At 36.0% G+C, this 14,476-nt stretch overlaps 1 protein-coding gene across 3 annotated transcripts in view; it reads right to left on the bottom strand.

Moving 5' to 3' along the window:
• Fmo-1 (Flavin-containing monooxygenase 1) overlaps positions 1-14,061 on the bottom strand; it is a 30,986-nt gene extending 16,925 nt beyond the window's left edge. For 2 of the 3 annotated variants that reach the window (XM_028302033.1, XM_028302035.1), the window contains exon 1: positions 13,862-14,061. The gene's annotated coding sequence lies outside the window, so the exon portion shown is untranslated. Of the gene's footprint in view, positions 1-174; positions 311-13,861 lie in introns of those variants that run through there. The other variant, XM_028302034.1, reaches the window with a different exon arrangement.
• Positions 14,062-14,476: the final 415 nt, after the last annotated feature.

The following is a 14,476-nucleotide window of genomic DNA, read 5'->3' as shown; positions in this document are numbered from 1 at the left end:
ATTGTTAATTAGATTTTTCGTGTTTTTTTGCTAAGCCCTGAACTAACTTTCTTTCACCATAAAAACTATAAATAAAAGCGATAAAAACAATCAATTACCTGTCAACAAAATCGATCTCTATGACAAAATTTATCTCATCTTTTCTTTTTTTAATTATTATTCCATAAAACGTACCTTTTTAGTTGCAATTTCCGAAAATAATCACGAAAACAAAAACAATCACTTCACTTTATCACGGTCGGGAAATATTAAAAAACAGGGGTAGTTTCAAACTTGTCTTGCCGAGGTTTGGTTGACAAATGCGCCGGCGCACCGCGCTGAGCCCATTTTATGGCACGATCCGCGCGCGGTGAAAACTGTTAAGAATGCGTTTAGAATCAAATGCAATCGTATAATGGTGTTACAGTATGCTGTAATATTATGATTTTGGTAGTCATAAAGTTGGTTTAGTTGTTTGTTTCTTCTTACATTTTAATTCATAGGCGGTAAAGTAGTTTATTGTAGATACTTTATTTATCTTGCATCCCGTCCTTCTGGAAAGAACGGCTTTGCTTGTTTGTTATTGTAGTTTTAATTCATTGAGAATGTTGTTGTGTAGTTATGTTATCTTATTTTAATACGAATTAAACCATTTGTATGCGGAAAATAACCAATAAAATTTTATTATGAAGTATCATTGAAAACTTAACTAAGAATTAATTATAGCTCATTTTAGCTACCTACACTGCTGTACTATTATTAGGGACGCATAAATGCAAAGCAAGTCTATGATCCGGTGTTTCGCAAACCCAAACCAGTCCTACATCGACCTCCTAAAGATGCAGGTAGCCTGGTACCAAAATTATTGAGAACCGTAATTTTGGTTTTAACCAGCAAATTTATTTCAGGAAGTGAGGTGAGAGGGGTCTTGCTAAAGTGGTCGGGCAATGCAATGAATGACGAAATAGGCAACCGGCTTGCATTAGACCTTTGCGAAGTAAGATGGCGATATAAACAATGTTGTTGTCTCGCTCTAGATTTGTATAGGTGCTTTTGGCACAGGCCCTTCGACCTTTAGATAGGTTATGTAAGTAATCTAGTCAATTATTATGTTAATAAGCAGATGGGAACTTGACTGGGATATTTAATCTTACCAAGAAGATTTATCCTCTTATTAGTACCTAACTATCTATTTAAATACGAGTTGTGACTATGTACATTACACATGGTGTCCATTTTCAAGAAAGTGGTCTACATTTAAAATAACTTTATTTCAATACCAAAGTTTCTTATAACTAAAAACGAAGGTTGACTCATTCTTTTAGTGCATTTGCACCTGTGTCAGAAGAAGCCACTAATTAGTAGTATTCAATTATCTGTGTTAGTGGTATAAAAAGAAAAGCTCGATATCGGTTTAAGATATAAGTAGTAGGTATGTAGTTAGTTATGAATACATTTCGATCTTTACAATTTAATGACTTGATTGATGATTGATACATTGTCTAAAGACACAGTCCCTGAAACATCCAGATGCTGATAAAAGTACAGCGACCTTTCAATGGTAAAACAATGAGATAGATATTATTAATTTACAAGATAGGATCTTGAAAGCTAATCTGTGGAAATGAAAAATGAAAAATGAAAATTTTTTTTATTGCTACACCAAAAAATAAATTACGTACATGTGAATGGGTACACAGAAATAAAGAAAAAAGAAAAAGTTATAAATAAAATTTGAATCTTAAGATGTTACTATTGAATCTTATTATGTTACACTTTTGTAGGTAGGTAAGCAAAAGGTACCAGTCTCAGCATAATGCTGAGCTACAAGCTCAGCGCTGATTTTCAGTCTGGCCCTGAAAAATGGTCGGTTGGGTTGGGAGGATAGTGTGTTTTTTTTGAGGCACATGTTAATTTTCTGTGGCGGTGTAGGTGTTTGAGTGTTTTCTAAGTGTTTTGTGTTGTTGTTTTGTGTTATTAGGTGTTTTTTGTTTTTTTAATATCGAAATGCAAGTTAGGGTGTGTGTTTCGTGTGTTTCGTGCGTTGGCGCTGTGGGGGTTTTGCATAGACCAGTGACTTCTTCCGTTGCTCAACAAGTAAGTGGGAGCGGACAAGTTGTTTGAACTTATAAAGTGGAAAGAGAGGAATAGACTGCTCCATGGAGCAGAGCAGTTAGGAAGAACTATTTCTTATTTATTTTATTTATTATTATTTATATTTCATTCACTAGATCTTTCATTCATCATAGGGGCTGGATGAAGAGGAATTTAAGTTTAACGCTCTTTATAGTAGGGAATTTAGTGCAAGAACCCCTCCACTTTGGTATAGAAGGCTCATTTTTGCACCAGTTGTTCTTTGGGTGCTCCTGAGTGGATTTCCGTCGGTAGACATCGGGAGCCCCCCCTAGGGTAGCCTGGGGAGGGGGGGGAAGTTTCCTTCTGCCGCGCTTCACTTTAAGGCTCATATCTTCAAAACTATAGGTATTAGGGCAAGTGTGGTATCATTTTCAGATAATTCAAGGATGGCGAATTCATTTCTAGAACAAACTTTTTGCCTTTCCATACAAAAAAATTGAAATATTGAGCAAAATTCACAAAAAGTGAAAAGTATTTTTTTAAATAAACGTCGATTACTTTTAAACTAGCAGATATAATCTTAAATAAAAAATATGTACTGAAAGCTACATTTATCAGAATTATAAATATATAACATTGTATAGTACTTTTCTGACAAAAAGTAGGTGAAAAAAATTTTTTCTTGAGGACATAGCGGGCGAATTTTACTACGCATCGGAAGAAAATATTTATTTTAGGAATGAATTCATACCAATTAGTCCTTAAGCAAGTAAGTATTATGATTTTAGTATCTAGTTAGAGCCGTTAGGACATCAAGCTACCAATTTTTTTTTTTTTCAATATATATTGAACTCTATGTGTTAAGACTTTAGGTTGAAAATGGCTTAAATACATTTTGAGACTTGAATATCCTAATGTACTTTTGCCCATATATTCATTTTTTTTCCTTAATAGAAATTGAATTGAATTCCTTTAAACGTCTTAATTATTATTTTAACTAATACTTTTACCTGAACCTTCATACCAATGTACCAGTGATTTATTGGAAAGGTAGTATGAGGATTGACTATCATTCTTCGGGAGATAATGTCAGTAATAAACTCAAGATAAAAAGTAAATTATTTATTTATAGCATAAACCAGCACACAGGCACAACTGCGAACATTTTAATTGTTTCTGCATACAGCTGCATCGGCTGCTGGCTTTGCACTGTTTTTTGCATTTGCATCTCACCATTTCCAGGCAAGCCTGGGCAGCTGCAGGTAAATCGGTCCACGTAGGCTCCCAGTTGCCATCGACTCTGGTCCACCCCCAACCAGTCGGACAGGGCAGACTTTGAGTCGGTTGCAACTGACCCCATACGTGGACCCCTTGATACACTGCCCGCAGCAAATGTTGGTACAAGGCTGCCCGGGTTGGTGGGATGTTATCGAGTTGCCGGTCTTTTTTTGTAAAAAGATATTTCCGGCACTCGTTCACATTTGTGCACGTACTTGATCTGAAACAAAACCAGCAGTTTCAAAGAATAGTATTCCAAACATAGAAGTATCCAGTTCAAAAAATAAGTATTCATCTTTACCTGTCATATAAAATAACGACGTATTTTTCTATAATCGTCATTGCCTCTTCAATTCGCCCTTCCTTCGCTGACACTAGACTCTCAGTTAAAGCGGGAAAGGCCTCCCACGCTTCAAAAGCACTTTTCTTGCCTTTCCCGCTGAAGGAAGAGACAGTGTCACATCCTGTAAAGGCATGAAACAGAGGCAAGACTCTCGCTCGTTGTGGTCCTGTAATTTTTTTGCATTTTATAACATATAAATAAATAAACATCTATCATCTGCTAGGTAGAGAAAGATTAGATTTTACCTAAAGTAGTAGCAATATCATGGCAAGAGAGGTACTGATGGTGTTTGCCAGTGCCTATGTGTACCCACAGCTCTTCAAGCTGGGGTAATTCTTGTACCTGAGCAACTGCTAGCACCACGACGTCGGTATCTACAGTACGTATCATGATTTTTTTTAAGCCTTGAGCAACAGCATCAGATAGGTGCACCATCATGCGAGTATCCGCCTCTTCATGGTTACATGGGGCTATTCGTTGAATGTCACGAGTGATGTTGGTCAAAATATTTTGCCCATCCGTAATACAAAGTTCTTTCCCAGTGTCAATGTCGTTTGCGAAAGATTGACAAGCGATAGAAAGCATGTGAAATAATCCTTCCTTGTTTGAATTATCCCTCAGGAAATTACCCCAGCCTTTAGGTATTTTAGATGTAGTGGATACCCGTGTTTTCTGTCCAGTGCCACGTTTTTCTCGGGTAATATTTTTAAGACTGTCGCTCTTATACATATCCCAAACAATGTCCAATCTAGAAACTTTGCTAAGTTCTTTCCGAAGAAATGGTATAAATATTTGATCAGCGTATTCACCAAAGTTCTTGCTCTGGCCAGGACTCAGCATGTGAACTAATGCAGATCCATCAAGAATTTTTGCTGTTACATGTGGGGCGTTTGGAACGGTTGCAGTATCACATATAGCGGTAATTGACTTTAGTAAATCTGACTTTATGCCAGTTCGTAATTTACCCATCGACGAAAGCGCTGGTGGGCTTGCTTGGTTTTCGTGGGCAAAAAATTCATCCAGATTACCTGCTCTATGCTCACAAGTCGCAATATAAAGTTTACTAAACAGACTGCAATCGTTTTTTAGACCTCCTATCTTAGCTTTCGTTTTGTTCATACTTTTGTTTTTAGATGTATTTAGAAGTGGATATTTATTGAGTTTGATAGGATCTGCCAAATTTTTTTCAGAATTAGTATGTAATCTTTCATTACAAAATGTAAGATATTGGTCTTCACCACATTTTTCGATATTGAAAACTGTATCAACGACTTCCGGAGGGGCAATCATTTTTGTGTCAATATTATATAAGTCAGCGGATCGTTCGAGGAAAGGATTTCCTAGATTATTTATGGTAGATTCCAATGATTTAACATCTTGAATAAATTTTATTTTATTTGCTTCTGTATCAGAATGATGACTAACGTCTTCATCTATTCCACTTTTGTCGGTATACAAAACGTCATGCTCGAAACTGTAAACCATATCTGCTAATTCAGGTCCAGCGAGAACCCATTTAAGCAGAGCATCTGAATTTTCCGTTAATCCTATCATCCCTGTGGTGTGTTAAAAATTAAGTTTAGTATAATTATTTGAATAAGTTCAAATTAAAGCACAATAAGTTAAAATAAGTGTACCTCCATCTCCTTTTAATATCGCATTCATTTGCTCGTGTGCCTGATCTAAAGCCATTCCAGAAAACTTTCGATTGCTTTTTCGAGCAACGAATTTGCCATCATTAAAGTGTTGCAATAATTTCGGGTGATTATTTGTCAAGTTTACCAAGTCCTGAAGATGAACCGAAAGCCATCTTGCATAGTTCACGTGGTCTAGAGCGAAAAACCAGGGTAATATTTTCCTTATAGAGTCGAGGTACATCGGGAAATTGCCACTTCTAATGGATCGGACAAATCTTAATACGATTATCATGAGATTTAGCGCTGTATCCCAAAACTTAAATTGAGGGAAAAGTGCAATATTTTCCAAATGCCACTGGTCAAAAGGTTTTTGTGGTTCATTTTCCTGTTCTTCACATTCACTTTGATATGCTTTCTTCATTAAAGCATACAAAGCTGCTGCAGTTACCTGAAAAGAAATTTTATGTGTAACTTTATAAAAAAGTTTATGTATTATGGAATAATATCTAGAATAAAAACCACCATCAGAGGCAAATATTTATTACCTCATAAGCATATCTTGCACGCGATACGTTAGATGCCTGTAGCATTGATTCTGATCTACCTTGTGTCGTCACTTTTGCCTCCACCAAGGCCTCAGTCCAGCCACTTTCTTTTAACCACTGTCCAATTACTTTCAAAGCTGCCATTTCTATGTGAAGACCACCCATCATTATAAATATTTTGTCTTCTCCATACTTTTCGCATGAAGTATACTGTAATTGTTTTAACAACGCATACAGTGGTTGGTCCGCCACTAATACTGGCACTTGGTCCGGATTAAGAAATTTAATAGCTTTTATTATAACATCCATTGAGTGCATCATCATTGCAGGGCTGTGGGCTTGCTCTGTAAACACTGGCAGAAGAGATATTTCTGTTCTGTGTCTTTTCTTGTCATCATTACAATCAGTTGCAGCATGATGTGCTGCCCATGGTCGAAATTCTTCGGTCACTGTACTGTTTAGCCATTCCATTTCTTCCACCATAGGTGCTGCTGGGTTAGATGCTTCATCATAGGTATAAATATCTGATCGTGTGCATGTATATTTTCTCAGGTCAATAAAACAAGGTGATACTAGTGAGTAATGAGATGGCAACTGCATTACTTTGTTTTGTGAAGCGTCTGTTGAAATTGGTGGTGAATCACGGGGTAAACCTGTTAATAAACAATGAGCATAGATATGTCGGAATAAGGTCATACATCAGAAGTAAAACACAGTAGGTATCAAGTAGTACCAACAATTACGCAGCCTATAGATAAGTGTCTAAGTGACAGTTAGGGCAGAGGGTGGTGCTAGTTCACTGTCCAATCCAAGTAAATGCGTGCAGACACTAACACTTTACAACCTGTACGAGACGAGCCCTGCACGGGAATATACCGCCGTTCCTAGTTATTAAAAGTGGTAGTTGCTTACCTACTTCATCAGGCATCTTGTGCTGCATCAATGTGATAGCTGTGCCATGGAAAGAGCTTTTTGCTGTTGTCGAAGAGGGGTTGTGATCAATATTGTCTACCGCAGCGGTAGTGAAGCACCCTTTACTCATTTTGGGTGGGCAGACCACTCCATCTCTATGATACATCTCACAAACTGAGTTAGCTTTTGCGGTTATTATGCTGTGCAATCTTTGATAAGAAATAGACATACCGAGATTATATGTGCAATTAACGAGAGATTTTTTTCTAGTTTCTGCATATAACTTAGCCGCAAGATAAATGGGAGCAGAAGTTTCCATGTCCTTGTTATGCCTCCTTACATCTCCTCTTTTTTGGCCTTGAATGGCATGGTATGCTAGGAGCTCAGCCATAAACAGACAAACATGATCATCATCATCGGCAGCTTGAGAATCTGGCCCAAAAATAATCATAGTCACAAGAGATAGTAATGATTCTGCCACACCACTATTGTTTTTAGATTTGGCAAATAAGTCGGACCTTACTATTGCCGAGGCTTCCGTTAAAATATTTTTTTCATCTTTAGGCGCCGTAACGCAGACATCGTCCTTAAAAGTAATCTGACTTGGCATTCCTGGTCTGTCATATGAAATTAGGTAGGGACACTCATCTAACAATTTGTGTTTAAGCCTCGTTTTGTGCACATTATAGTCAAATCCGAGATCTTTCATATGTTTTTCTTGAAGTTCAGCGAGCTCTGAAATGCTAAAAATTGGGGTTTCATCACTGTTATTTCGAGTTTTATTTATATGCGCAATTATTTCTGTAAATGTATTACTCAGAGCTTGTTTTTTTGTGATACTGTTGCTTTGTATTATTTTAGCGTCCACAGATTTTTTTTTATTTTTATATTCAACTAGCTGACCCGGCGAACTTCGTACCGCCTTAGCGTAGAGATTTTCTTAATATTTTTTTCCGTAAGAACCATCCTTGGACTTCCACAAACATTTAAAAAAAAGAATTATCGAAATCGGTTCAGCCGTTCACACGTGATGCCGTGACAATGCGAAACGGGTTTCATTTTTATATATATAGATAGATATAACATTTCAAATGATATTTCGCTTCCAATGCTATTAAATCGTGTCGTTCTGATACTTTTGCTAAAATCTTGAAATCTTGTAATACAGTGGCGCAATGTATAATATTATCATTACAATTTTTTTTCATTACTGTATTAAGAGGCTGTGTCTTTGTACCAGGTAATTCGCAAAATAAACATGTTTTGTCGTTATATGCCGTTTGCTGTAATCCACGGGTCATTGGTGGTGATACACGAGTATACTCAGCATTTTTGCTGACACGCAATTTTGCGCGTTGGAGTTGGGTATTATTGTATTTTAAATAGCATGATTTATGCCATACAGCTTGGTTTTGACATAAAAGGTTTTTTAAATCACATATATTGTCTAGCAAAGACTCATTTAGTGGATGTGGTAGCTGACCAAGCTTGTGGAATTCCGACAAATTTTTGGCAAGCACTTCATATCCGACACATTGAGGCCTGACAAGCTTTTCATTAGTTAGTGTTTGACAAAGCACACAATTCTTCCAGTTAGTAATAAAAGTATCTTGCTTACACGAAGTCATGCTTAAAACCATGCAACCTATGTATTTGTTAGTCACAAAAAGTCCTTCACCAACTTGCAACTAAAATTACGTTTGTTAGTTCACGAGCACTACACATTCGATGCACTTCACTCTCATAATTACCTCACAATGGTATGTACTTACAAATTATTTGTTTTAACACCCATTAGTAAAATCCAAACTGCAAAACACATAATTTCAACCGCCCGGTCAACGATCTCTTTCCGACTGGCGCGTTCGGGAGGCGAAGAAACATGCATCGCGCTGCTATCCCTCCCCCCACCCGCCCGCTCAGCTCATCAAAATAGGCAAGCAAACAGGCCTGCCTTAGACCTTATGAATAATCCACAAATTTAAAAGACGTCATAGAATCATATTATTTTATTGAATAGAACTTTACGACGAAGGTAATAAATATTATCGTTTATACTATTATGATGCATGTGTATGGTACAGTAAGTAAGGGGGTATTATAAAATACATGCGTGAATTATAAAATGTATAGGTAATAATATCATCTATTTTTAATATTTATCGTGATGACAAGAATTCACAAAATTTCGCATCCTAGCACGAGGTTGGCGCCATTTTGCAAAAGTACCGCGCCCTTTCGGGAATTTTTTTCACCCACTTTTTGTCAAAAAAGTACTATACAATGTTATATATTTATAATCCTGATAAATGTAGCTTTCAGTACATATTTTTTATTTAAGATTATATCTGCTAGTTTAAAAGTAATCGACGATTATTTAAAAAAATACTTTTCACTTTTTGTGAATATTGCTCAATATTTCAATTTTTTTGTATGGAAAGGCAAAAAGTTTGTTCTAGAAATGAATTCGCCATCCTTGAATTATCTGAAAATGATACCACACTTGCCCTAATACCTATAGTTTTGAAGATATGAGCCTTAAAGTGAAGCGCGGCAGAAGGAAACTTCCCCCCCCTCCCCAGGCTACCCTAGGGGGGGCTCCCGATGTCTACCGACGGAAATCCACTCAGGAGCACCCAAAGAACAACTGGTGCAAAAATGAGCCTTCTATACCAAAGTGGAGGGGTCTCCATACAAATCATTGCACTAAATTCCCTACTATTATTTCCATCTGGCCCACGTTGCTATAGGCCCAAGGTCCGTGAAGGACCTTTCAATCACTACTTTTTTAATTCTACACTGAGATGTCCAACAATGGGCTGACATTCTACTTCTCTACGTTACTCTTTCACGCAAAAACTACTGAACCGATTTTGATGAAACTTCACAGTATTATTGTTTATAACCCAGAGTAACATATAGGCTATAATTTATGACGATCTGTGATAAACGGATTTCGCGCGGGTGAAGCCGCGGGCAAAAGCTAGTTAGTACATAAATAGCTACCTAACCCTGTATATTCAGACTAATATAATTAGAATTAGGTCATGTCACGGGAGTCCACCATAATGCGGATATTTCCGGACATACTAAGTATCTGTTTGCAAACAGACTGACGCAACACAGACGTTCGTCTTGCATTAGATTCGCAGGTGAAATTGGGACAGTATGGAATGCTAAAGTTTTTGGTCGGCCGTTTGGTGTAGTGGTTCAGAACGGACTACTATGCCGAGAGGTCCCGGGTTCGATACCCGGGCAGAAATTGAAATGATGAATTTTAATTTCTGTGACGGGTCTGGGTGTTACTATGTTTAATAGTATTAAAAAAAAGTATGTTTAAGTAAGTAGTTTAATTATCCGTTAAGCTAGCCACAACACAAGCTTAATAATTATTTACTTTGGGGCTAGATGGCGCTGTGTGAAATTTTCCGAAGATATTTATTTATTTATGTAGATATTTCCGGACATACGGCTATCTGTTTATGTTTAAACAGACTGATGCAACATAGACGCTCGTCTTGCGTTAGATTCGCAGGTGAAATTGGGACAGTATAGAATTGCTAAAGTTTTTTGTCGATAAAAGCAGAAAAGATAAGGTAGTTCCGTAAGTGCACACCTTAAAATGTGGATAAATAAAAATAAACCGCCATAATTGTAAATCCTCTATGTATTGCATCATTTCAAAAATCTGGGGGCACGGCAGTGCCCCCACCAAGTCGAGCAAAAAAGCGGCACGGCCGTACCATCCTTTTCTCGAAGCAATTCAGGCCATTTTCGACCGCCTGTAACTTCGTTGTGGATAAAACTAGAAGGCTGAATTTTCATTAGCTATGCAGGAATTGTAAAGACACGGTATATTTAAAATTTCATTCAATTTGAACCAGTAGTTTAAGAATTATAACGGGTCAAAGTTACTTAATTTTGTCACTCACTGACTGACTCACTCACTCACTGACTCACTCACTGACTCACCGATCATCAAAACTCTAAGGCACTTCTAGCAGACCTAGAAGCTTCAAATTTGGAATATAAGTAGTGTTTGGTGTATGAATCAAGGAAAAACTAAAATATTTGGGGGCACGGTAGTGCAACCGCCAAGTCGAGTAAAATTTTTCAATTTCGGTCCAGTTTTCTAGATACATAACTGCTGTCTACAAAATACAAAAAGAAATGAGATCCCATCAAAAACAATACTTGTCAAAAAAACCAAGTCTCGCAACTCAGTTGTTCTACGGTAAAAAGTTGTGAGATCCATGTAATACCAAGTCCAGGCCAGGAAATCTTTAACGTTTTACATAAAAATATTGACTTGGCCATCGCATGAAAACACGTGTAAATTAAATTATTTAGTGCGATGGCCAAGTCAATAATTTATGTAAAACGTTAAAGATTTCCTGGCCTGGACTTGGTATTACATGGATCTCACAACTTTTTACCGTAGAACAACTGAGTTGCGAGACTTGGTTTTTTTGACAAGTATTGTTTTTGATGGGATAAATATTACCATAAGTTAAGAGTTCACAATTTATCAAATCTCTCAGCTGTAAGTCCGCCGGACATTAATACGGGTACCTATCCATTAATGAGACTACCTTCTCTAATGAATCTTACCCTGCCACTCCTACGTAGGTACACAGAATCTAATAAAAACTAATCTAGCAAAGTAATGAGTTTGTATTGTAGCTATTAAACGTTTTTTTTATCACAACCGGATTTTCACGGCATTTTATTTTTTCTGTTATTATAAGGGTCATTCCATGACAAATGTTACCGAGGGTGAAAAACTAAATATGTTCTTTTCGCATAAAATCTAATGAATTTTGAAAGTAAACATTCCAAATTATAATGTGCAACAAAAAAAAACTGAAAGAAACAAGTAATTTTTAAGTTATTAGTCTTCAAAGTTTATACTTAAGTAAACTGTCTGAATGATCATTTTCTCTCTAATTATTGGTAATACGATTTAAAAAAAACTATCAATCTGTGAAACGTTTTGCCACTATATAATTCGAGGGTATTTATCATAGTATTGGTAGATAGCGTCATAGTCCCAAAAAAATTGATAATCATCAAGTTTTAAGTGTGTTTTCTTGTTACTTCGGCGATGTAACACCCGAAACAGAAAAACAGGTATTTGTTTTATTATTGTACCTTACACATGGATTAGGGTAAAAATATTTGGTAAAAGTAAGGTCATGTTAGTAATGATTTCAAATACTAACTAATATCTGAGCATGAAACTAATTTAGTATGTTTCTTTCTTGATTAAAAACTGTAACACCCGAAACGTTTCGAGTATTACATTTTTTTTATATGTCGATAATGTGTGTATATTGCTTGGAGAAGTGAAAAAGTATTACTGTGAGGGTCCTTTGACCTCCCACTAGCGCTGGCATCGGAAAAGGAGTCATATTTCTCAATTTAAGACTTTTTTGAAATGTTGACTTAACACTAAAATTAAGGTATTGCCAAAAAGTGTCGATGTTTGACATTTCCAATAAATATCGTAATTAGAAATTAAAGTAATGCTATTTCAAGCTAAAAACAATAGAAAACGCTATATTCTGAGGAAAAATTAAACTTGAACTTTGTATATTTAAAAAAAAAAGCTGCTTCGTAATTTTAAACCAGAATTCGCTCTATTTGTGTTTATTTGTTGTACTCCTTATTTTGTAGTACCTAGAGACTAATAAAACAACGATTTTATCGATAAAACGCGTTGAATTTTCGTACTCGTAACACCCGAAACAAAACCATTGTAACACCCGAAACAAAGAAAAAATTTATAAAAAAATAGTAAAACGTTTTATTTGACAGTGATTGTATGTTACATGGTTTGTAAATTTCATACTTTAGAAGTCCTGTAAGTTTTAGGTATGATTCCTTAAGAAAATTCGCTAAATTTCGAGTAAATGCAGCAACAGTCAGAACATAGAGGCAAAATCTCGTAACGCCCGAAACGCACATTTTTCGACTCATATTTTCGTTATCCTACATTCTAAGCTGTACAAACTTTATTATTTAGATGAAACAACTAAAAACGGACAGATTATGGCACTAACATTATTAAAATACTATTTTAAAATACATGAAATTGTTGAATATGTGTGTACGAACGTAACACCCGAAACGATGGAATGACCCATTAAGGTACACGTGATAATAAACATTTTAGGCGGAGGTCACCAAACTACCAATAACCGAAGAAAGCATGATGAAACTTTGTTTTAACCAAAAATAAATTCAAAGGCGTGAACGCATCACGTGTGTAACAGCGCCTCACAGCGCCTACTTATTTAATTCCCTAGCAAATTGCCGCAAGTACGTGTCAGGCGCGTGCTAAGAAATCTACAAAGATTAGTTATCTTGTAGAAAGTCAAAAGGCCATTACAATGGTCAGTTGCTGCCTAAAGCCGGCTGTTACCAGTGAACAGAAGTTAAGGATGTCATTTGGGATGGAACTTTAATGAAAATTTAAATTAGATTAAAAAAAACCAGATGAAGAGCTGTTATGAGTGCCAACATCTAAAACGTGAGAGATCATGATTGTGCTTATGTCTGACTGTGTAGGTAAGTACGGTCGTATCACCTCATCCTAGATTCGGCCAGAGATAAAAATATAATACTACTATAGTACTACTACAGTATTTTCGGCTATTTGTAATATTGATAAAACAGAAAAGAAGAAACAAACAAAGTGTTCTAAAAATGATGTTTTTTGCTACCCTGTGAACTATGTCTTCATACATTAGGTAGCTGTTAACTTAGAATGCATTTTCTAACACCAATGATAGACAACCCTGCGCCTAAGGGTTATCATAGCGACTTTCGCCCTAGTTTCGGTCCGAAGCCCCCATTTGTGTAACAAAAATGCTGTCGTCGTGACGCTCACTTCATGAAACAACATACATTATAATATTATATAATAGGGTAGGTTCACTTTTTTTTCAAATACGTTATGGCTACCAACGCGACGTACGTATTCTACGTAAAGCCAGTTTCAAACTTTCAACTCAAACACACCTATTTCAAATGATTTGTAAATTCGAGTAATGTAAATAAATTGTTTAACATTTTGCAAACTGACTTACCTCCCTAGATTTTCACGAGAAGTCACACAACTTGAGATCATAGAAGATAAGCCGTTATTTTTCATTTGTCTACACTCATTGTACATTCATTAACACTTATTAGCAAATAATCCACCATAAATAATTCGGTTAGACATAAATTTTAGAAAATATGACTAAAACAAAAGTGCAGCATGCATGACGCTAACTTTCCCGCCTGGCAGGACCCACCAATAACTCCAAAAAAAAAATTTTGTCTATGCCTATGCTAAAAAAATAAAATAAAGGTTTTTGTAGATGGATTAAAGGACTTATTGTTCTACATTATAAAAACATTATTTATTTAATACTATTCGTAGTCGTACATTTTAATTTGCGGTAATTATTTCATTTTATCATGACAATCTGTTTATAAGCATTTTCTAGAAAATCAGACGTAGCTCAACCAAACGATTGGTTTGACTAACATGAGAACTTACAAGTACCATAACACGATTTCTTGATAGGATTTTCTTTATCTACCTAACTTTTCCTTTTTTTTATGTGTAATAAGCAATTTCTAATATTTTTCCTTAAGTTTATAACTTCTGATTCCCTTGCCTACCGTTAAAATTATTGACAGAAATTCGAATGTCA

Source organism: Ostrinia furnacalis, unplaced genomic scaffold (genome assembly GCF_004193835.3).
Source record: "Ostrinia furnacalis isolate ACB-3 unplaced genomic scaffold, ASM419383v2 OfSCF1066, whole genome shotgun sequence".
In the NCBI taxonomy this organism is placed as follows: domain Eukaryota; kingdom Metazoa; phylum Arthropoda; class Insecta; order Lepidoptera; family Crambidae; genus Ostrinia; species Ostrinia furnacalis.
The sequence above is the reverse complement of the archived record's forward strand: the minus strand, read 5'-3'. Positions and strand labels throughout refer to the sequence as shown.